The sequence below is a fragment of the Trichoplusia ni genome, chromosome 4 (assembly GCF_003590095.1).
Source record: "Trichoplusia ni isolate ovarian cell line Hi5 chromosome 4, tn1, whole genome shotgun sequence".
Lineage (NCBI taxonomy): Eukaryota > Metazoa > Arthropoda > Insecta > Lepidoptera > Noctuidae > Trichoplusia > Trichoplusia ni.
In genome coordinates, this window is record NC_039481.1 from 73,062 (window position 1) to 99,318 (window position 26,257).

The following is a 26,257-nucleotide window of genomic DNA, read 5'->3' on the forward strand; positions in this document are numbered from 1 at the left end:
AACGTGTATCAAAAGAAGCCATTTCGCATCGTGGTTCATTGATCAAAGTATTAAATGTTGGAGTACTTCGAACCTTTACCACTTACCAACTTCCCAGATGTTTTGATTAGATTTTCATGTTTCGCAACTAGTCAAACTTCGGATGAAATGGACTTTTCAATGGATTACGAAGTCATAATTATCTTTAAGATGTGTCCCTGTGTTGCTAGATGGGAAAATTTCTCCTTGTCCCGAATAAACTTTCAGGGAGGTGTAGGTTATCAAAAAGTTTGATTTATATCTCGGAGTATTTCTAAAGAGGTGCCCCAAATATTGTGTTCGGTTATAAACAAAGTTTCCGAGAAAATTATATTATAATTAATCTTAGTCACAATATCTGTTTAGCTCTCAAATTCGCTTCGATCGTCTGAAATCGTTGCTGGTTTAGAATTGTTTCGCAACGCTAAATGAAATTAATTTCAAATTATTTGGGACGAAAAATATAAACCAACAAGTTTGTGACTTCAACAATCGGTCCCTACAGTAAACTCACGCAATTTACAGCGGGACCTTATTCGAAAACATACTTTACATTTGATTTACCCACGTAACTCGTAAATTGACTGTTAAAATTTCCACTTCGGAAGTTGACTCTGAATAGCGTATCTAAACCTCGTTAACACAAACGTCAACTTTCGGTAACTTTAACCTCAATTCCCTCTGAAATTATATTTCATTTTTATTTGTTCCCAAACAATTTCTTTATTTACGTCCAACGTTTCAGCGAAAATAATTTTTCGTTGAGTCAGAACGTTAACCAATTTACTGAGAGACGTGACCCCGGCTATTTATGGGACAAACTATTTGATTTGGACCCTAGCAAACAGTGACCTTTGATCGTACCTCTCTGTCATGACTCAAAGCCCTGTATTGACCCCCGAAATGAATTTAGTTTTATTTGTTGGTAAACAATATTTAATAGTTTTCACTTAACAACTCTGCGGAAGAACTATGTTCATCGTTTATTAAATATTGCAAAATTATTAATATTAGTTTTGCACCCGTGAGCGACCGGTCATTTGAACAAAAATCGAGGTCTAGCGTATTCCTAAAGTTTTTGTACTAACACAAAGTTATTTTTCTGAATCAGTGCTTCACATACAAAGCTAGTTTTACATTTTTTATTTTATAAAGAGATAACTCTGACCTAGTTAGTCTGTACAAATACAGTTTGTTTAACCAAATACTATTTTTTTATGTCTCCTTCCCCTCTGTCGATGTTTTCACAATCATTATGTTCATAAATCAATAAATCATAATTGCATTTATTGAAAGTAGTTTCCAAGTCTAGATTACATTCGCTAAAAGTCTCGCAACTGTCTCCGTTAATAACTTGAGGCAGACTTCATTTGAAAGCACACTTGTTTGCCGTCTCAAAGAATTATATTTTATAAGGCACCCGGGATTTTTATTAATGTTTTATTAGTATTCTTTTAAGGACTGTCTCCTGAGTTATTACGGTTTAGTGTCCTCCCTGATTTTTCCTTTCAGGATTTATTTTATAGTATTACTTTATTTTTATGTAACACGTGAATCGGAGTCGTGTTATTAATTTAGTTTGACGGATTTATGCCAAAATATTACCGTAATGGAAGTTATTTTTGCCAAGGATAATTGATACGAAAAATAAACAGTGGCAAAATAATATTTCTTGGAAACTCGGAGCTGTGTCACGTGTTCTGTAAAAGCATTGTTAATGCGAAATAATACAAAAATATTGGAAAATATAATTTATATGCAAATATTCACAAATTTTGGTAGTGGTAGCGATATTTAAATCATTGTTCTTTGGGATTAAAATTACGAAATTATATTGATTGACGTCAACTCAAAGTTCCAAAGATCATTCATCAGCATTAGCCTTTCATAACCCACAGCTGGGCAACGGCTTCTTTTGTTTGTGCCATTCTCTTCTGTCTCTTGCCCTTTTGCACTCATCCTTTTAGTGCTATTTTTTACCTCATCATCGGGCTACCGTGATTTTTCCGTCCAAGTCTTGGCCACAATATACTCTATTTTTCCAAAAATCTTTCTTTTCCCATATGTTTTCATAAAAAGGCCAGGACGTAAAACAAAGTGAGGTTCAGTGCCATAGGCTGTGGACGTTATAGAAATACAGACTCTAGTGAGGATATTTTCTACCGGATATTTTTAATAAATTTTTGCTTTGTGGAAAGCTTTAACTGACACACACTTCACTTCTATGTTTAGGAGAAAAGTTAACATGTAGAATGGCAAACTCCATACCGATATTGATAAAGTTAACGAGAACAAAGTTTTTGGCTTAAAAACGTCGGTTTTTTATTGACGGTCGATAAGACATTTCAGTATTAAAACAAATCTTTTTTATTCCTCATCAAAAATTTAAATTTCAAAGTCATTACTTCTGACATAATTCATAAAACTCAAACAATTCAATTACACAAATTCAAAATTCAGAAACCTCCGAAATTTCAAAAAGAAATCACCGACAAAACACAAATCAATCAATCTGCGACTTTTAACATAATCGAATGGCTTCAAAAAGAAATTAATCAAAAGACATTTTATTACAATCAACGTTAAAAATTCACTTGTTTTCCCGACTGAAAAATCGTTTTCATTCAAAGCATCCGCTAGAACAAAGGCCCTCAAACAAAGCCCTCACCACTACAATAAAAACTCAGGATCTTTACCTTGTGAACCTTTTTTATTGTTACATAACCTTTTCCCGTTGATCCACTCTGGTTTAATAACCTTTTGCAATGTTGCAAGTAAACGGAATTTCGCAACTCAATGCGTACCGGCCGGCTATGAAAAGACGTCTTTTGTTCGCTGATTTTTTAGGAATTACTGTATCTCTGGGAACTTTAATAACTTGGGAAAGTAAGTAAGTCTTTTACAAACAGAATATCGAGATACGATACCACATGGCTGTTAGCTTATTAAAAGCAAAAATTGTTCAAGAACTCGTGACTCTAAAGGTTTCCGTATTAGACTAAAGAAAGAAATATTGCAAAAAAAACACATGAAGTTTCACCGTATCAACAGTTGCTTAACCTAAATTTTGCGAGAGCCATCCATCATCTGCCTAAATGTCAACTGTGTATCAAGGTTCTCTAGTTACAGATAGACATCAAGACATTAGAAATAAACTTTTCCTTATTCACCTTACGTTACCTTACAAAGCCCCAAAAATATAGAAGAGGTACTGAAGTAAAAACACATAATAAAATCCGACAAATCGAATTGAATTTACTTGTAAAGCAACATTTCAAGCACAATTTAAGTCGTACGTATTGCAATAAAGTTGGTAGCTTAATAAAAACAGCTTCCAATACAGGCCACGTACGGAACGCTCTGGTTTATTAATGGAGTAACGCTTTCAAACTCTGCCCGTTAAAAATAAAGTCGATTTATTTTAATTTTTCAGAGGTGTCTCATACAAGGAACGAATTTAGTTTTTATATGCGTATTTTATAAATTGGTCCTATATAACTTGTACTATCCACTTTCAGAGTACGACTGTTGCTTTTGTGGAAGCGAGACAAGATGCTTCAGGATGAGTAGCAGCTTCTCACTTGTCACAGCTAGTCGATGCATGCATGCCGCATGCTGGCACAGGCTTGTTCAGATCGATCTGGTACTTTCCTCAAGTGCAAAGTAATACTCTGCATTTGCACTCGCATTTTAAGATTAGCTGTACGTTAAGAGAGATTCTTGGTACTCAGATAGGAAATGTCAACTCCATCGTTTTAAAAAAAGAGATGTTTAAGTGATGACTCCTTTTCATTTCAGCCCTGTTTTAAACTCTCATAGTAAGCTTGCTATTTAATACTTCAATCTGTCATAAAAAGGTTTTATTTCTATTCCATCCAATCTTTTAATCCTAATGACTTTACCAAAATCTTTCTCTTTATTATTTTTACTTTTATAAGACAGATGAAGATCTGTCTCAATCTGATTGATAAATAGAAATTTTGTAAAACCATTTACTAAATGGATGTGACTTATTTTAAGAAATTGTGTATCTCTTAAATTTTTAAGATTATCGTTTTCATTAATTTGCTCCTTCATTGGGTATATTTAATAGAGTATTAACGTTTGAAGCTGTCATCGTTTCTCTTAAGATAATAAAACCATCAGCTTTAAGTCCAACTAACGGGCGATCTTTATTAATATGATACCATTTAAAGCTTACAATTTAAAGATGTATACTTATTTATTGTACTTAAGCCACAGCTTTAATGCAAGTGTATATAAATACGGGTATTATAAAATAATGGAGGCTTTGTGAATTGTAAATTTTATTCATCGTGTAGTTCCAAGTTAACATTAAAACAATTAATTTAATTTATCTACATTTTATGACCACATAAATTACTTTCCCCTTTTCGGCCTACCACTAAAAATATCCATTCCGAATAATAAAATCATCATAACTATATTCTTCATTTCCAACAAAAGTGCCCAAACTTACACAACCCACCAATCTTGCCAAAACTCGACAGTACCATTATCAGGACCATCCGTATATCATCTTAAACATAATAAAACACCATAAGAATAAGGAGCTAACCATAAAACTCCCATAAAACCATTCAAGTCTCGCTCCCCGTCAAAGATGTGTTGGGCATTAGTCGAAGTAATTTACGCTTTTTTTATGTCCTACTTGAATCACAATGAAAACGGCCAGTATTTGCTAAAGATTTAGGTTTATAGACAAGTTGGGAGGAATTGTTATAGCTGGTTGGATTTTGCGCCGTATTCAAAAGTGGTTAAATTTCCCCTTTTGAGGCTTCCGGATTTTTGCGGATAAGAACAAAATCTTTGGCAGGGTTTTTTCGGATCGTCAAGGCTTGTCTGTTTGGGATAAATGTAATTCATTAATAACGAGTATAGTGCAAGTAAAAATGGTGAAATTTAGAAAACCGGATGACGAAAACAGACAAATATAATTACAGTTAAAAACTTAACTTGGGCAACAGTAAATAAAAGAATAAACCTATCATGTTTACAGCACGTACTTTAAATGAAATTAATAGTAATAGTTCAAATAACCTTATTTTTATGTATGTGAGGATTATTAAGCAATCAAACGTACGTTGTTCTGACTTCTATTCGTTCTGCTATTAAAGGTTTATTGTTAAGGGCAGATAAGTCTAAAGCCGATTTAGTAATAATGTATGTGATGCTATTAGTTCAGGCTCCAGTGGCGGATAAAAATAATTGAAAAACGTCAGTAGAGGCTCGGTCGTACTATGGAGTAAATGGACAGGCAACGATTGAAACGGATTTTAAAATATAATGTGATGGGCCCAATAATGTGTTAGATAAAATATTTAATGTAAAAGTAATGTGACGTAACATAGTAAATAACAAAAAAGTAAAAACAAAAATTAGTAAGCAACAAAGTGATTGAATTGAAACAAATTGAAATAGAAGTAGACAAGTCTTTATTGTAGACATTTTGTAGTAAGGATTCCAAAAAAAGACTTGATGTTTTGTGTCATCACAGAACTTTAACAATTCGAAGATTCTTTACAATGGGCTGATCGTAATGACCGACTATTTTATATTATTATCAATCCATTCAGTCTATTTCGAGAAGTAAATACACAAAAGCTTATTCCAAATTCAATTGAGTACTATGACCTAATTTAGTTATAATATCATCGTATAGAAAGGGATACAAATTTTAGTTATTCTTCGCACGTATAAAAGGGCGCGTTGAAAGCTTTTTTCATCGCCTAGTCTCAAGCGAATCTATTGATCTTGATGGATTTAAGGAGCTAAATCCAGGGCCTTTCCTTAAGGCAACTATCGAGTCTATAGGACAAAAGTAAAGCTGGCGGTCTATTGTCAACACTCAGTGAAAAAATATGGAAAATTTTGCAGACTGAAGTCCATAATAATATTAATGTAGTCCGAGTGTCTGACATCGATTTTGTGTACTGAGTTGTCAAAACAAGTACTAGAATTTTGGATTGATCATAAACATGTTAAGGTGTTGGATTGATCATCATCAACCTCTGTTAGGTATATATTCTAAGAGAGGTTGATGATAGTACAAGTATTTATTAGTATCTGTTTCATTGTTAAATTGTATCAAGACGATTTTTTTTAATTGGATTGTCAGAGTAACTTAATAAATTCTAATTTTAAACTATACAAAGGCCAACCCGTGGACAAAATCTAGTTTATAATAAACGATGTTATCTACCAGATCCCTCAAGTTTCTATGCACGGTCCGTCGACCTTTTTCTCAACTCGTTTCCTCGAGGGATGATAATATTTAGTGTTCCAATCTTAGGATAACTTTGATTTTTAGCGTTTGCTTGGAGTTATCGCCTTGGAGTGGAAGGAATGCAGTAAAATTCTGTTTATGTCTCCGATTGAGGACTCGCATTTGATAGGCAACCTTGTCTTGGGCATCACATTCTGACTACATGATTTTTTTTGCTGCCTTAACGTATTGCTTTCTCGGAAATGACTAGTTTTATTCCTCAGTTATTATTACTTACCAGACAATGGAAACTTGCGGTAATATTCAATCAATTGGAAGTTTCAAAGAGATCTTTTCATAAGCAGCCTGGAAGACCTAAAACTTCCAATAGTAAAAGTGACCTCAACAGTGTTTAGTTGTGCTAAAGTCTGCTTTGTGCCAAACTTCGTCCTCCTTGTGGAGACTATTTACTCTGAAAATTAACTTCGGCTGTTCGATCTTTAGAGAGTCATTTCTTATATTTAGTTGAACAGTTCCTTTGGCTGAAAACGCGCAGTTGAAAATGTAACTATTATAATATTCTTGGTATTTAAGCCATTTACAGTTTGCTTTATTAGTAAGACTTGTTAGAAGTTCTTGTTAAAGGGGTTATCTTCATTAATTATACAAATTACACTTTCACATTATGGTAATTAATAGAACACCTTTTCAGGATGAATTCAAAGAAGACGAATTTCAAACAAATGAAAACGTATATAAAATTACTTTGAATAATGTGACCCATGCAAAAACCCTAAAATCCCATGATCCAACTTTTCAAAAGTAAGGATACCAACATTTCAAATCAATCTAAAACTTGTCCAACATTCCAATATCAGGTATACACGAAATAACGAAAAACATTTAACATTCGTGAGCTGAAGGTAAATGTAATTCACGGGGCAGACGACCTCAAGCAAGATTAAAAAACTTTCGACCCAGCCCCGTGGTTTGGCGAGGGTAAAAAAATATTAATGAAATTTCACGAAACCCTCCACCGTTGACCGAAAGGAACGAACTTCATCAAAGTATTTCTCTGTTGTGGGTAGGCAATTAAGAAATTCAATTTTGTGATACTCTATCGGTATGGTTTGAAAGTCTACGGTATTTGAATACGCTTGGCTTGCTTTGACGTTTGTCATTCGATCGTATGGATATCAAAGTGCTTATTGAAATTGTTTGGTTTCGATCAAAGTGTACTTTTAATTGATTTTCGAAGTAAATTTAATTATGGTTCTTTGGATGTAAATATATGATGACGTAAACTAATGAAATTACCCGTAAGATTTACGATTAGTTATAGGTGTTGCAAACCCCAATCAGTCACAATACCTTCGCCATCATCATCAGCTTTGAATAACCCACTGCCGGGCATAGGTTTCCTTGTCATTCTATTTTACATCTCTTCTATTCCTGTTATATTTTAATATCATCTTCATGTTAACAAAAATAGCAAATTAAATATAATTTATTTAATAAATAAACCACAACCGTTCCTTATAAATTTCCTCCACTATCATACGTTTCCCCGTCCACAATTACACATTCAACAAAACAATAACACCCAAGTTTTGTTTTCCTCCTCTGAATATTAGCAGCGATGTCGCCCTCATAATAACTCTCAGATCAGCGAGCACATAATAGAAAATAATACTGATAAAGTCGTGTGAAATGTTTTACTGTTATAAAAGAGGCTGTTCTGTGAGTGAGTGGGGTATAATTGAAACAGTATGATTTATACTCCGCCTGTTCATAGCTGTTTTATCTACAGCCTTATTTTCGCAAAGCAAGGGTAAACAAAGGCAAAATGGATACGATATAATGGGTGGAGGAAGTGTTAGTTTCAGCGCTATAAAAGTTTGTTCTTTTACGGTTTCTGTTGTACTTAATTGGTTTTTAATATCGTGTTCAGTCGTTTGTTTCATTTTATTAGAGCGCCCGTGATGGTAATTTTTACATATTTATTACGGCTGTTTTATTTAAATTTTTATGGCGATTATTTACAAATTGGCATGTTCAAGATAATGATTTATCTTTTAAGTGCTTGAATGACATTAATCGTGTAACTTTGAATAATGGGCACTTTATGACAAGAAGCTTTTAGTCTTCATTAAAATGATGTTCATTTTCATTTATTGAATTTATTAAAGGCTTAAGATTTTAAAACCTCTTTATTATTAAAAAACATCCCTCTCTCCTATCCAGTTAGGTCATATTAATATTCCATGAGTAACCATGTTCTCGATTATTCCACAAATAAGAACCGACCTTGACCCTTCCTCGCTACAGTGGCTATTATTATTAACTACTTCAATATGTATTACTTCCTGAACCTACATAATACATTAAGAGCTAGTTCCAATCAGCGATCAAGGTTTATTTTAGACTTGGAGCTGGCAGGTATGATAGCTTAACACGAAAGCAATATATTTATTAACAAAACTGTTATTTAAGATAATATTATAATTATGTTTATTTTTCGATAATTTAATTATAATCGATGAAATCTATTTGTGCCAGTAGTAGTTGCTATGGGAATATTAGATAACCCTCTAGATGGGAATACTAGACACTATTTAAAAGCAGATAAGGTCTCATTTCGCTTTCAACTTAGTTAAAAATAAATGAATTCTGTCGGAACTACCGAAAGCCAACACTGGCCCAATATTTTATATTCCAAACCGCCCAACGTTGAGTATCCAGCCGATTGTTATCCCAATTTCTCGGGTACTGATGTAAACACAATGGAAATACCGCATCTATACCGTAATACCCCACCCGAGAAAGGGTTTCGGGGCGGAGTCAGTGAATTATGGTCTTTTAAAATCTTTTTTTTTCTTTGTTATCGTTCAGACTTTTTCGTTGCGATAAAGAAGATTACACCATTTATCTTGGGGTTGACTCTGAAACATTTGTGCAGTTTGTATAATTTTATTTTTTTGCTATCTGGCCTAACGGAATTTTAGGGTTAGCCTTTGTTTGTCTTCTACGGCTACGTATTTATTGGCCTCATATTGAGATATGTAAATCGGTCATATAAGTTGTTTTCGGTAAAGGTTGACATGTTGCGGTAAACAAGGATCAATATTACCGCTGTTACTTTTACCGCATCGTTCATGTTGCGGCTGTGTAGCGTGAGGGTTTAGGTTCTATTTCAAAAGCTGTATTTACTACTGTATTGCCTGAAGCTGTATGTATAAATAACGGACATCTGACCCTCCGTTGCTTAGGCCAAACATACACAATAATCTTTCCGAGTATTTCTTTGGTCTGTCTACGTCGAACGTTCGGATTAATTTTATTCCACTTTTACTATCTTTTTAGCTATGCCAAACAAGACTAAGATAATAAGCATGTCTGAAATCAGATTATAGGAGGTAGTATAATTGTAATTATAAACCACCGTAAATTCTTTGTCAAAGTAGTTATGGTTTCTAGCAAAGTTTAATTTACTTAAACAATTTAAGTTTTTTTTTGTTGAAAGGCCTTAAACCAATACAAAATCCCGTTCCGAATGATTAACGTTGAACTACCAGTTAAAAACACTTTCCCTTTAAAAACGACCAGCTGCCTTAACGATCGTAAACTAGAGGTCCAAAAAGCCGATCTCAAGTATTTATTTCCCAAACACTAATTAATTATTCATACATTAATAGACTCGGCAAACACGAGGTCTTGCAGTAGTGTTTCCTCAGCGATAAAATAACATCGCACAGAATAATTACATATAAATTATGTATGAACATGAATAACAAACGCTATGTGGACTATGTTTGGGTAATTATTTTGCTTGGGTATTAAATGGAATGCTTAAGATGATGAGTACCTTGTAACTGCCCTGGTGTAAACGACTTGTAAGAAAACAAGGTGTTCAAAATTAATCTTGTTTAAAATTAAATAATGTTATCAGAAGTAGAAATTGTAAGTACAGTGATCGGATATGTCACAAAAAAAAATTTATAACTATTGAGATCAGTTCGTATGAGTGTAACTTGTTTTTTTTTTTGATAAATGTTTTGCTGTTCAATGTTTCTTTTATAGGAAATCTTAGAAATATTTATATCCAATAAAAAAAGATCCGCCTTTTAGAAACCTTTTTACTATTTATTGACTAACTACGGAGATATTTAAATTTTTGTAGTAAAAACCCGATTAAGTAATTAAAATAATTTGTAGTAGTCGAAACCTAAATGAATTTCTTAGGTTTGAATCTGTTAATTCTCTTGTCTTCGTAAAGATAATTCGAAAAGCCGTTTCTCCAAAGAAAATGTTCATTCACCCTTTTTTTACTACAGCTTTTTCTTATTTAACTTTTTATTGGTTGGAATTTCGGATTCTTTTATAAACTGTGAATTAGACTTGTTTTATTAAAATTCTAATAGGTAGTTGTAATTTTTTATTCTGGAGAACAATATTCTTGTAATCATTTACGTATAATAGGGATGATGACAAATTTTTTTTGCAGTGTCCATCTTGTAGTTTTTTTATATGATAATGGATACGTATTTTTTTATTTGTCCCGCAAACATAAATTGACCAAATTACAGTGAATGAAACTTACGCGTGACGTCAAGATTGAGTATAAATTTTACTCTATCGTTACGTCACAAGCCCCCTCTCCTAAACTTTAAAGCAGTTAATCTTTGTCAATTCTAGTTTTTCTGAAAAAGGAAAAAATACGTCTCTCATACTTTTCAATTATCTGAGGGACTAATGAGATTTTTTCTTTTTATATCCAGTCATCATTCCTATTTTCAGTTTCGATTACATTTTTCGTTTTAATAAAAACTAAACAAATGCCGTAAAATTAACAAACCATTCCTAATTTAACATTCAGACCTTACTTAAAAGCACATATTAAACCAAAATCAACCAATATAATTACAATAATTTCGTGATCCTACAACGATATTGTTATTAGCTTCCATTTAATATCCACAACGTCTATCTAACATCTTTAGCTACTGGGAGGTCAAATATTATCGAGTTTCACTTTGACACACAAGCAAACGAGTTTTAAAATACCATACATCGTAACTTCACCATCGTTTGTGCCGTAAATTTTAACAGCTGATTATATTTTGTCGTTATAGGTTAATTTTGAGTTTTAGGGTTCAAAACGTAAAGAGCAAAATATATTAAATTTTAGTTCTGCAGTCGCTGAACATGCTGAAGGCTCCAGCTTTTATATTAGATTTGATCAACCACAGGTCCTCGCTAAAGAATCCAAATTCCTACTTAGGATGTTTCGCGAGGCTATTGAGATTAAAAACACCCTAATTTCAATAGAGAAGATGGCTGGAAGATATCACCTACTTGGGACCCAATGATACAAAAACTCAAGGCCAAACCCAAGAGCAGCGCTGCAAGACATCACGACACAGTGAGCTCATACTGCGTAGGTCGGACCGCAAATAATTAGTTAAAATATGAAGGTAGAACGAGCAACATCTTCTGTCAAGACGAACGCCATCTCATTCTGCACGTGACCATGATACCTGCAAAGGTGTCGAAACGTCGGAAACTAAAATCTAAAATTAAACCGCGATAAAATCCGTAAAAGCAGTTTCATTTCAATGTCTATCATTCGCGTAGACCTAAGAAACAACTAAGTAAAATATATTTCAAAAATGTTTACTTTGCCAACCAATACATCGACACTACACGTCATGTTTAAAGGCACTACTGATAATTGATAAAGGAAAATAAAATAGAAAAGTCATTCTGCAAGTGAAGGAGCGTTGTGATCAATGCTTCTATTATTTTCTATTTAAAAAGAGAACTCAGCCATCTGGCCCACATTTACCGGCCAGTATTGTTTATGTTTAACAAGCTGCGCTCATGCAATGCTATACAGCATCAAGTGCTTGCTTGTCAATTGTTTGAATTTTATAATTCGAACATTCTTCCTATTGAAATCTGAACTGCGTACAAAAGTCTTATCAAAATCTGATTATTGGTTTTGCATGTCTAGATGACAAAGATAAGAAATTCAGTTAAACTACCTATATTTTATTTTATAAAGTTATGAAACCAATTCAAAACATGATTTTGCAAGTAGCTATATACTTACTAATACTATTACAAAAAAACACAAAATCTATCTCAACATTTTCTTGCAGTATTAGTAAGATACGGAACTCATTTTAAATCCAAGAGGTGCTTAACTAGTTTCTCAGATAAACGCGATAGTGTAGAAAGTTGCTAATGGAATTAGGTTGGATTCCATGCAAGCCTCCTTAGGTAAACGAAAAAATCTGCTCAAAGAACGAACGGATCGTTAAAATATTTCTCAATACGTTTGATTTATAAGGCACTTTCTTGGATGTGTTGCAACTACGCTTTAAAGATAGACAAACACGTGTGATGCACGAATGCTTGTCCTGATTCTAGGTGTTTTTGTGCATATGACTTGTCTTGAATGTATGCGAAACCCCCCTGTACCTAAACCCTGTAATACAAAGATGAAATGATAGAGATGTCCAAAATACACATAGGATCTTCTAAATTTATCACTATAACAAATTCAAGGAAACCAACCTTCATACCTATTTAAAGCGAAGTATTTGCTTTAACGGGAATATAAATAGACCAGAACACTGAAACAATAATATATTCGCCTTAGTGTAGCCTGTTTCAGTACATTTTGCATACATCAGTAAGTCTCGGCTTGAGTACAATGGATGTTTTTGTAGATAACTTGAAATGTTAACTGTGATTGTTGCTTAGAATTAGGTAATAGATTCCGGGATGGGTGCAAGCTGGTATAGGTTGGGAAAAAGCTTAGCAGAAAATAAATGGCCGACTGAATCAGCCTTGTGGTTTTGCTGTCTGTTTTTTTTTGTTTCATTGTAGGAATGTCAAATCTTTAGAGTATTAAAATAATATTCCTCCGAAGTCATTAAAGCTGTATTTATTAACGTTTTAACGCGGGTCCTAATTGCTACTAGCTACTACTATTTTAAATACGCGCAAATTATGTCATTCAAAATAATTATGAAATAATAAAACAATGTTTGTCTTTCAATTTAATAACATAATTTATCATAAAAATATGTATGGAAAAACATAACTTGAAAACAGCTACTTAAGTCCTTATAGTGCATTTACTCGGCGCTAAAGAAAAGAAATTAATGAGTTCACAGAAACAAGTTACGAATACGTAATAAATATTATACAGGTCCCCAGTTCGCCGGGATTCAGAAAGCTGTAAAGTGCTAGAAATGTTGAGAAATTTAATATTGAAATAACCTAAATACAAGTACATTTTCAAATAACTGACCCACTTCCAATAAATTTTGTACGAATGCTACATAATTTTTAATATCAATGCTTAAGACTCAACCGAGTGTACGATTTCGGTTACACAACCAATTTCTCGTCGTAAATAAGTTGATACGATACAATATTAAGGTAACTAGGCACCCTAAAACAATATGATTTTACGAGAACTACAAAACGAGACCTCTACGTTGCTATTACACTTATTACAAGTTACGGTTATAATAAAGTTGATTGCTCGTGAAATTGAGTTGGTCAAAGCAATAAAAATGATTTAGATTATTTTGGTTCAATTTTACTATAGATAAAAACGATTATGTTGAATTTGGTACGTTTTCTCTTCCTTTAATTTAAGTGAAAATCACGTAGTAAATCATTTAAAAGACTGTTAAATTAAACTGTAAAGATGGTTTTGCTGTTGAGCGACGCGATAACTGGAACTGAGCGCCTTTTAATGTATAATATAGAATTTTATGATGTTTCTCCAGGGAATAATGTAAGAATGTTTTTAGACTTTGAAATTTACATAAAGTACTTAGCATTTTCTTTTAGGTATTTTAGGTAGCTATTATGACTCTAAAAACTTTTATGATCGCTTTATATACGTATAAAATCTGAGATCTTAAACTTTCTCCACGCCCAGCTGTGACTCATACCTAGCTAATAATGTAACCATCGTAATGGTGCAAAAGGCTTTCCTTATCGTATGGTTGATGCACAAAATGGTGTCTGGTTAAGTCATCCGCAGATTTCTGACGTGGCTTCACAAATTTGCAAAAGTTTTCGTTGTAAAAAAGTTAAAAATATAGTAAATCAAAATCAGTTGGTCCTAACATCCAGGTTTCAGGTGATAACTTGTATTGAGACTGTTTCGAAGCAACTTATGGGAGGCATTATGTCCACCAGTGGACTGCATAAAATAGGCTTAGTTGAAACTACATAATTCAAACTCGATTATTAATATATATATCTACGGGAATACCACTAGGCTTCTTTGTAAAACAGATCGATTCTGAGAGTATCGTCAGCAATAGGCGAATTAAAAGGATAAAATATTTTGCAACATCAAATTTCAGATAAATTGCACTATCGCCTATCTTCTACTGTAGCACCACCTCACTTGACACACAGCGCAAAATTCACCTCGGACCCTTGAATAAGAATTAAGTTTTTGCACCTCACTTTAAGTCCAGTTAATATTATTCCGTTTCTTCAGTGGTGACTGTTTTAAAATTTAAATATCACTTACCTATGTTAAGAGTTTATTAAGTTGTTATTAAATTTACTTTGTCCTGTTTAAATCGTGGAAATGGAATATGAAAATTCGATGTTAACCTTGTTTTACTGGGGTTTGAATTTACAAATGTTAAGGTACTATGATCAAGATAGGTTGAGAATATAGTCTCAGGTTAAGTCCTGATGATTTTGGCACAGGAGCATAGAAATTGGCACGAATAAGGAAGGACTATGCCCGGGAGTGGGAGGACAAAGTCTGTGGATGATGATGATGAACGTACTCTGATGTAAAGTAAAATGTAATTAAAAAGCTGTGATTTTAAGATAAAGAAAACGAACAAGTGATAAGTGATCGAAAATCTTAATCTACACAAATATATGAGACACAGACTTTTTTCAAAACTTTCCATAATGGAAAACGAAATGTATCACCCCGAAAAACATAAATCCCTGTTCTATTTCCAAAACAAATACTAACTAAAAGTTCGATCTTGGAGAAAGCACTTTGTCAGCGCGTCTAGACCGCTCGGTAATTTAAGACCCAGCTTTCTTTATTATATTCTGACCGCCAACTCATTAGTTCCCAAAAAATATAGGTACGAGTGTGGGAGACTCCAAATGACAAGGGTACAACCAGTACCCATCTCAACGAAACAGGGTTGCCAGATGGCAATTCATTTGTATTGTCCAAATTTTTAAAAATGATGCTGAAATGCGAAGTGAAATTTCGAAGCTTCGGATTTTCGGGGATCCTTTATTTGACAAAAAAACTTTTATTTTTAGATTTATTTACTTTTTAGGCCTAAGTGTTTACTAAGCTTTTAATCCAGAATTGATGCAGTCGTAAAAGTGAGACAGTGCACTGCACTGCTTGCAACGCTATCCTGCTTTCACGATGTCGGTAGTCCTGCTTTACTCACTCATAGTCCAGTCAATGTCATTCAAACATTTTCGCATTGTTTGGTAACCCTGCAAGGACTTTGTGGTCAGGAATATAAATTGTGCGAACCCAAAGCTGCGTACACCAACGACTTCATTTTGGGTGCGACGCCGGGGATATTTGCATGTTTTGACGACGATGTTACTAATAACTTGCTGCGTATTCTGTTTGAAGTTGGCAGAATTTAAATTGAATAAGTTATAATAATGGAATAAAAGAAGGGGGATTTGCATTGCAGTGGCAGTATATGCAGAATGACAAAAAATAAAAGTATTAATACTGAAACTGGAATAATAAGGCTCAAACTTCTTATCACTGAGCAAATCAATACAATATACATAAGCAACGGCAGCTTATGATAAAGAACTCCAGCTCGGTCCAAAACTAGTCGGGCAATCCCGATAAATAGGCATGGGTAAATCAAATCATTTAAGTGTATAAAAATTGTTTTATTACAAACCAGCTGTTATAGTCTTTCTTCGAATTCTTTGAGAACTCAACTTTTACCTCCGAATAATTTCTTCTTTTACCAAATCTCTCAAAGCTATGAAACAAAAGCACATAATATATTCGACTATAGTACAACCTCATTGTGAAATGACAATCAGTTGTCGATGTCAACACATCAGACTTGATGGATCTGTTCATCCTGCTTTGAGGTGCCTTAGACTGGAAATACAAAGGGTAGGGGAAATGTCAAGTCCTTTTTACTATTTGATTACTTATTTGACGTGGGAGATACTGTGTATCTTTGTAGGAGTTATAAAGATTTCATCTGTTGGTTATGTCTGTAAGTTGATATATTTTGTAGACAGCCTTAATACAAGGCCTATTTAACACAGATAATCGCTAATTCTTCTTTAAAAATGAATAGTATGGGAATAAGGCTGACTAAAACTGTCAGTATAGTTTTACATGGGAAAATCAACCCTAGTGAATCTGCTTTAAATCTTTATTTCGAAATAATTACGATTGTTGTATGTATGTATGGTAGCTGGTATGGTAGATGATGTAATTAGTTTTGCTGTAGCTATACTAATTAAATTAATATTTGAATGTAAGTTTATTTTTGTACAAATAATTCGATTTAATTTGGCAGATTTCATAATTACCAATTCGCCGTGACCATAATATTTTGGATTAAACCAATTGATAGGCTATCGCAAGTAATTAAATAATTTTACAAAAGGAATAATAACGTCGTTTTCAAAATGATTTGATATGATGCATACAATGCACGGATTGACAAAATGTTGACGTTTAAAATGATTCCAAGATATGTACCTACTATTGCACATGTAATGTAACCATAATACCTAACAACGTTTCACAAGTCATTGACTGTTCAGTTTTTGTCCCGATCAGGTTTAAACAGAATGATAGCACTTTTCTGTTAGAATTCAATTTTTGTTTTTAATAAGCACTAAGTATTTTAATCCTTGTGTCGGGGGGTTTCATTAATCAAGTCATATACCAGACACGGTACAAATATTTATGGATCATACAAATACTTGACCGATGCGGGGATCGTAACCGCAATATGGCGAACACAGTGGGTTTGGTGCGATGACTGATGATGAATCAGATCTTCAATGGTTGAAATAAAAATTGTTTATTTTCAATATTCAAACTTTTCAGTTAATTTCACAAAGAGACTTCCAATATTTTTACACTAGCAGTTGCCGGCGACTTCGTCTGCGTTGTTAGAAGATATAAGTTACGTCTTCGCTCCTATTAATCGCAGCGTGATGTAATATAGCTTAAAACCTTCCTCGATGAATGGTATATTCAACACAAAAAAAAACTTTTTCCATTTGAACCAGTAGTTCCTGAGGTTAGCGCGTTCAAACAAACAACCAAACTCTTCAGCTTTATATATTAGTACAGATATAGATATTGATAATACTTACGTTTCAATTCTCTTAATAATAAATTATTTTTTCTTTCCAGGTAACACAAAACTGAGTGCGATAGTGCGAGTGCAGTGCAGTGTAGTGTAGTGAGTGATGTCAGGTTGAGGCCAGTTGAGGCCAGTTGGGGCCATGTCCAGGCCTAGACTCAAGTGCGCCGCATGGGCCTGGCTAGCGGTCCTCGCGGCCTTAGGGAGGACCACCGCCTATACCGACACCGAGGAGTTTTTAAGTGATTTAGATAAACCAGGTAAGTTTAGAAATAATGAAATATCGATTTTGTTAATAGGATAAGCTCTTAGTAGAGATTTCGCCGTTGTGAAAGCAAGACGCCGCGTGTCATTTCGTATAGTGCTGCCTTTTTCACACAATGGTAATATTCAAGCTTTAAGATCAGTGATTCGTAATTCAGATAATTTTGTCAGTACCTAAAGTTCTTCGACCGGAAAACTAAGAAGAGGTTATATTAATTCGTCATTTTCGGATTACTTCACATAGTCGTGATATATGATATTTTATTTAAAGCTTTGTTTTGGAGCTTAGTAAACTATTTTGTAGAATTTCATATTACCGGAATCCATGGAGATTATAGCGAAATATATTACGCAACACGAAATAATTCACATGAGAAACAAACACATAAACCAAGTTTAACGCCACCAAATAAATAAACATTAATTATATAAATCTAAAACAACTTTTACGACTATTTTAAATAAACTGAAATAGTAACATTACTCGTTCCCACAAATATTGGAATAATTTCGAGTAATTCAGATTAGATGCTCGCTTTTTAATTATAGACGACGCACGCAACCTAAATATGTAACCAGTTGAAAAAAAAACTGGTATTGGACACAAGATAGATGTTACATCGATTGTTTATTTGTTGTTCAACATAATGGAATAAGTTGAATGGAACTAAATCAACTTAATTGCTGTAAAATAGAATTTATGATCGTTTAAAATGTATTATCGTTTTAAAAACATGCAGGGTACTTAGAAAATTCATTTTACATTTAAAAGCTATAAAATTTTAATAAGAATACTTGACAATAGCTTATAATTACCTAATTATATTTAAATTAGTTTCATAAGTTTCTTTTTGAGAGTATACAAATGTGATAAATGGTCGTTAGTAAGAAAATCACCTCCTACCGGTACCATCTTATTTTAATAGGTTCTTTTCAGAAAAAAAATGGACTATAAAACAAAAACAGTGTATTGCGGGGGTTTCATAAACATTCAATTTTCTTCACAAAACCACCCAGACTCAGGACAAGCATTCGTGGATCACACAAATGTGTGTACAATGCGGGCATTTAAAATGTCTGTGCTTTGCATCTAAAAATAACCTACAAGTAGTAACTTCAAAAAATAATAAAAAAGAAAAATAATTTTAATGAATGTGAGTATACCTAATGTCAAACAAAATGAAAGTTCAGGCGTCAAATTCAATGAGAAATCTCAAAAAACTCAATTACATTTGCCGTATAATGAAGAAACCTCGCTAAAATCTGAGTCATAACATTCTAATATCATTTAAGAAATATAGCAACATCTATCTCTTGTCAAACTAAAGCCTGTTCCCGAAATTACGATATTATACGGTGGCATCAATCAGACGTACGCGTGGGAGTACTGAACATTGTATCATGATTTTTAGCGATACTCGTCACAGCTGAATGAGCTGATTGCAGTAATGTATTAACAATTATTTGGGTATAAGTATCTGATTTTAATTATTCATGTGATATTGGTAAAATAGAGAGGCCGAAGAATTTTTTTTTCGGCTGTCACCTGTAGTGATATGATAGTACGATTATTTTTAACGGAATATTTCTTCGTGCCTTATGCGTGGTTTGACATGGAAAAGTTTACGAAATTTTTAACTGACTCTTGAGATAGGAGGTTTTCAATTTGGATATTTGTATTATTATTATTATTTTAGGTCAAGTGTACTCTTAGATGTTATGTCAGAAGAACTACAACACCCTGGTCTGCAAATACTCTTTATGTATAAGCCAGGCTTGATTGGCTAATAATTGACAATTGAATTTTGTCTTGTAAACTATTTTACTTCTTATCACACTTATATTATCAAGAAATGTGAAGACGCTCTGTCAGTCACACTTTCTGCTAAATAACTCAATTAGACAAGCTTTTTCTTTAATAATTAGACATTTGCTACTTTATTACACTACTACTGACTTCGCCAAAACCATACACAAAAGCTAGTATAAATAGGTTCTTAAGCAATTTTCAAACAATTGCTCATCATTTACTTTTCTTAGAAACGCACTTTTAAAGTCGGAACATAAGGAAGAGAGCGCTTTAGTGAAGTTTTTCATTAAACTGTAATGTTTTATGAATCTATACTCTATACTTACTAATATATAAAGCTGAAGAGTTTGTTTGTTTGTTTGAACGCGCTAATTTTAGGAACTACTGGTTAGATTTGAGAAATTATTTTTGCGTTGAATAGACCATTTATCAAGGAAGGCTATAGGCTATATAACATCACGCTGCGATTAATAGGAACGAAGATATAATGGAAAATGTGGAAAAGACAGGGAAAAATCTAACCACGTGGACGAAGTCGCGGGCAACAGCTAGTTGTTAATATATATCGCTGTTGTATTATTAATATACGGAACTTTAAACAAAGTTTAGTATTGTTTTCTAGCGGCTATGAATTATTTAAGCCATTGTATCGAATTCCGTTACCATTTTGATAAATTATTTCAGAGGTATACTTTGCAGTATAGTAAACATGTAGTTCTCATTATAATTTGCATTGGGACTGATTGTTTTGTTATATAATTGTCAAAATACGTATCCCTTTTTGTCTTAGCCACATTAAATACATAATTCGTCTGTTGCTACTGATTTGACTACTGAGTCAAATTCTATGTAATATATGAGACAAAATTAAAGCTATTTCACCTTAAACAAAAAAATAATCAACAAAATCGGATCACACAGTCCGAAGTTCTGAGGTAACAATCTAACAAAAATATAGACAAATTGAGAAATTCTTCCTTTTGTGAAGTCGGCTTAAATATGTGTCTAATTTCAAAAATCTGGCTTTCCACACGTGACCTAGAAGCCAACGTACTCAAATAAGACGAATAAATTGATTCAATCTATTTCATGATTCGATTCTTGTACGCTATGCAGACGATTTCACACAAATTAAAATAGATTTTTCACGTTGATCGACGTAATACGTTATTATGCACGTAACGTAATTTTTTACGTGATATTACTTGAACGTAAGTATATTATGAGAGAGCTATAGAGGTCGATTTACTACTTTAGACCTCAGGTTAGATTATTCAAAGTAAGTACCTAATTACGTACTTTTCGATTGAATGTAATTTAATCGCAAAATATATATTATTACGATAAATATGTACAATAGATTAAAATAATTCTGTAATATTTCTTACCCAAAGGTAACGACTGATCAATACGTTAACAAGCCTTGCTGACTTCTCTCACCAGGCTGTATGTCATAAACCTTTATAACTGATGCATTGATAATGATGGTGTATTGCTATTGCCGCTACAAGCAGCGAAGATAAAGCGACCATAAACTTTTCTTTAGCCTAATTTCATAGAAATTGACAGATTTTTCGATCCCCATTTTTCGTTCATTTGACGTTTCAGCGTCATTGCTATGTCTATAGTAACTATTATACGCTTGTATAAAAACCATAACAATTACTTTACACTTAGGTAACCATTTTTGATCTATCCGTCATTACAACATAAAACAAAAAGAATCAAAACGCCTTATAACTACAAAACAAAAAATACATTCACAATTATACGCTTTATTCTCCGTTACTGCAATATACATCATGTTCAAAGATTGGTATCACAATAGCATGATACACAATATTTACGAGTGAAGCCGCGACCTAACCTTGTGTAGCCCACGATATGATATCGCCCGATCTAATCAACGAACTTAATTGCTTATAACAAACACCAGGTTTACTTCAACGTGAATTATTGGTTATGTATGTATAACTGCAGTCTAAGGTCGTAGCTAAGCTAGAAATGTACAAGTTGATTGATCACAGGCAAAGCTATGCTTAATACGGTCCGGTAAGTGGATGGGTGGCCATCTACTCCGTAACGATACTCTCCGTTTTTCGGAAGGCACGTTAAATTGTGGGTCTCAGCTGTTTAGCAGAAGCTAGAAAGTCTGATAAACAGTCCAGACTGGACTGATCGTTTGCCCAGGTAACGGGATTGACGACGTCAGATAGACAGTCGCTCCTTGTGAATACTGGTAGAAGACCCAAGAGTTGGGCAAAGTCCAGGTAACTGGGTTGAGGATGTCAGATAGGCATTTAGCTCCTTATGAAACACTGGTAGATGACCCCAAGAGTTGGGCAAAGGCATGATGATGTTGTATGTTTGACTGTAGGCTTCTGTGTACTATTTTACAAATACGTAATATTTAATGGATAGAGCGGAGGTCACTAATAATGACAATACAGCGCGAGTCTGTCAGGTTAGATCTAGGCATGTACCTATATACCTTTGGTATGTGTGATTTTCAAGAGGATATATAATATAGCAAAAATACTAAAGATAAGACTAAACTTCGAAGTGCAAAGATTTACTTTGAAATTGCACAGAATAATAAAGTTTCTTAACCCTATAATATGTATTACACATTAGCATCGTGTTCTCGAAACCCCATTACTATCAATTAAAGCACTTCAATAAATCATAAACTTACTAAAAAAGAAAACCCCACCCTTAAAACTAGAAACATAATTAATATCTATTCAACTCACAAATCCAATTCAATAAATTATATCAAAACCCACTTTACGGTGTACAAAAAAAAACCATTATCATTTAAAACAGAATCGCTGACAACCCCATAATGTTCATAATGAGTTATATAGACAAAAACATGGCAACACTCGGTTACTTATTGTTGCCAGACGAAAAAAGGTTAAACGTTAAGGCGTGTTCAGACTTAGTTAGCGAGAATAATTTAATTACGCATACATATTCGTGTATGTGTGATATCTATTATAATTATTTATTTAATTGCTACTGTCAATAATTTTAATTACTTGAATCTTAAATAATTGTGTAATGCTATCTGTTCGTAGGTTTTTATTAAATAATTATTTTTACAGTACTTTGAATTTGAGTTATTTACGTCGTAAGCAGCGATATAATTATTTAAACTTTTTTGTTTGGTGCTAAAAAAAGTAATTAATTTTTAGTCAGTGCCACGGGATTTTTTGATTAATTGGACAAAATAAGAAGATTATTCATTAAGCATGTTTCTTTATTTTTTAGATCTTAAATTAATTAGTTCAAGTCTAACAGGACCCTTCAGAGATTAAAAACACTAAGTTGGTACCTAATTAAGAACCCAGACACAAAAATCGCTAAATCAATTACGATTTCACGTCAACCGACATGTTTACCAATCTCTCAAACTTAAAGCCTGACCTTCACATTACCAAACGAAAGCCAACCGTACCTAAATATAGTCAATAAGGTACTTACCGTTAACCTTGCGAATATATCGTCTAAACTATACATGTCTGAAGGAGCCCTTACGTAAAATGTACAGTGGCGGTACCTCTCATACATTCCTCTGACATTGTACCGGCTTTTATTGGCCTTTGTCACGCGTACAACTTGCTTGAGGGAGGACAAGTGGCTGTACTTTAGCGGGTTCCGTAGGTTGATTATTGTTAATTAAGTTTTGAAGATGAGTGTTTTGAGAATGTAATTATGAATTATTATTTTTTTGACATCTGATTTCAAAGTGAATTCAAGTTAAAATGACAAAGTTTTTAAATTGTAAAATAATGATTGGATTTTTTATGAAAAACCGTTTTAAGTTTATATTAGAACTCGGACCTTTTAACTCTTTTTATAAAATGAACAAAAATCGTAAAACAAAAATATCAATATGTCATTATGTACAGATAGTATAGGTTTTTACTACGCAAACATCAAAATAATTTTAGTCTTCCCACCAAATGACTTTTACGTACCAAAAATGATATCAGATAATCCGGCCATAAAATGAGGATGTAAAAGTGAACCTTATTCCGCTCTACCGAACCCTAAAGTCGACGAATCGTTTTTATTTCAACAGATTATAATACATCAAAGACTTAACGTATGAACCTCTACGATTCTCGATTTCGACTAGATTATGAACGTAATTCACTGGGATTCGACGTTTATTTGTAATAAACATGATATTTTCGGGTACACATTTCAAATTTTAATCTACAGTACTAGGTCTGTGTTGAGGCTTGGAGTTCGCTCGGTAAAATATTAGGACGGCTCGAGGGATAATTGATTTTTTTTGGTCTGAGAAAAATAATAATCTTTGTTGCTGATTTGTTTTGATGTGCGCTGTACTCTTTATTGATAAAGTGAATTATAAAGTATTAAAAAAAAGGTATATTTTTTATTTTATTTTTCTACAATTAAACAACATTACGATGATACTATATAGTAATTTGTGAGACGTTGGTTTAAAATCGGTAACACCAATTTCTTTTCATAATTTTAATTAATGTATAATGTATTTTAAAAGAACCAAAAGAAGGATTTACGCCGTTCAATAATGTACCTTTACGTCCTATCCTCTATTATGTATTTTTGAAATAAAAAATCTTAAATTTTTACGTCAGTTTGACAGTAGGACAGTTAGATACAGTTCATCTGTGACTGATAGCCCAAACATCCAATATTTATACAGAAAAACATCTACAAAGGTACATCGCGTGTACTTCTTGCTAATAATTCATAACATGTATTTGAAATATCATTTAATGTCAGTTTATGACGTTAATCGTCGTTCATGATCCTGCTAACCAGTTCATGTTAGATCATTGTAAAAGAAAGATGGCGCTCCATTTGGTGTATAGCGGCATTTCTCTTTTACAACGATAGACTCGGTTACTGAAAGTATTCGATTATAAGAATAATGGAAGCAATAATTGAATTTGTATTATTGAAATATAATATCAGAAGGCAGGTTTGGGTACTTTTTAAAGGTTTTTTAGATATAATATCTGAATATAGGATTAATTTACTTGAAGGCAAACGACCTTATTTTATTTAAGCTATTATTAAATAACTCAAATACTGGTATCGTTTAATTAAAACTATTGAAATATTAATGCAGTATTGTGTGTTGATGTTTATAAAGAACATTTATGTATACTTACGCTTTAAGATGTGAATTGTAGATCTTAGTAAAAATAGCCGATAGTGAAACAAACTAAAAAATTTTGTACGGAACTTTTGTCGAATATAAATAATATGTAAATGTATATTGTTTGTTTATAAAATTGATTCTACGGTAGAAGTAAACGTCGATGGCAGAACAAATCGTAGGATTATCGTCAAACGGTCATGTCAACCCATTCTTGTATAACCGACTTATAAATAATAACTTTTCATTAAAAAACCGTAAATTTTAAGGTACTATGAATGGGAAAACGTTTCATAATTTTGTCCAATAAAATTGTAAGTCGATTTTTATTGGGTATTAAAGTGTATCACTTTCCAATTTAGAATTAATTTTATTTAACTCATCTCGTCTTCGTCGTATTCTATTGTGAGCATATCCGCATCACATATTGTAGTGAGTAGTGAAAAAAGATTTGTTTTGAAAAAAAAACATTAGGTTGATGCTTCACTTCAAAAATTAAATAAAATACATTTTTGTCTACATTTAAATGCATAAATGGATTTAAACAAAGCAAAAAATGTATAAACACAAACAGAACGAAAATAAAAGCTTGAAAAATAAAATTCAAACCATGCCATCAATAAAGCCATTAATAAAAACCTGAACACAGCCTTTTTTAACTGAACAACAATTCGCATTTAAGCTTTTAAGCTTTAAGTTAAATATTTACACAATAATCCTTATCGAAGTTAACAAACAATAATGCCGACCCATAGCTTTATGGAAAAAACCTACTGAAAAATAAATTTCCCTAAAAACTGAAAGCATTTATTTATATTTTATGTAAAATCAATATAATCGCCAAATAATAATGTTTTATAATGCCTTTTAAATAATTAAATATTAATTTTGACCATAACAAAAAAAACATTTTGTTTAAAACAAAATTGTATCGAAATATAGCTTCTGCTGTGCACTCAAATTAAAATCCAAGTGGAAACCACGGTTAATTTTTAATACAAAAAACAATAGTATACAAAAATTATCACATCATTCAAAATTATGCGTAAACTTGAAAGAATTTTTTTTTAGTCTGTCCTTTTTTATTCACATCATCTGATCCGATAAAGTTATCGTTTAACTCCAGTCTATTAGTCCATCTTCATCTTAAGAATAAGTTAAGAGTAAACTCGATATTAAACCTAAACCAGAAACCTATCGAAGTGTTAATTGCCTGAGAACCTTCGTAATTGACTTCATTATAGGCAAAAGCCACAAGTCTGCACTAGATGGAAGCCCGAGTAATTTATTCCCGGATGCATTAAAATAGAAAATTTTATTCAAAGCTACCCTGGTTTTATATTTATGAGATGTTTTTCAGTCCCGTAGCGTTTCGATTGGTT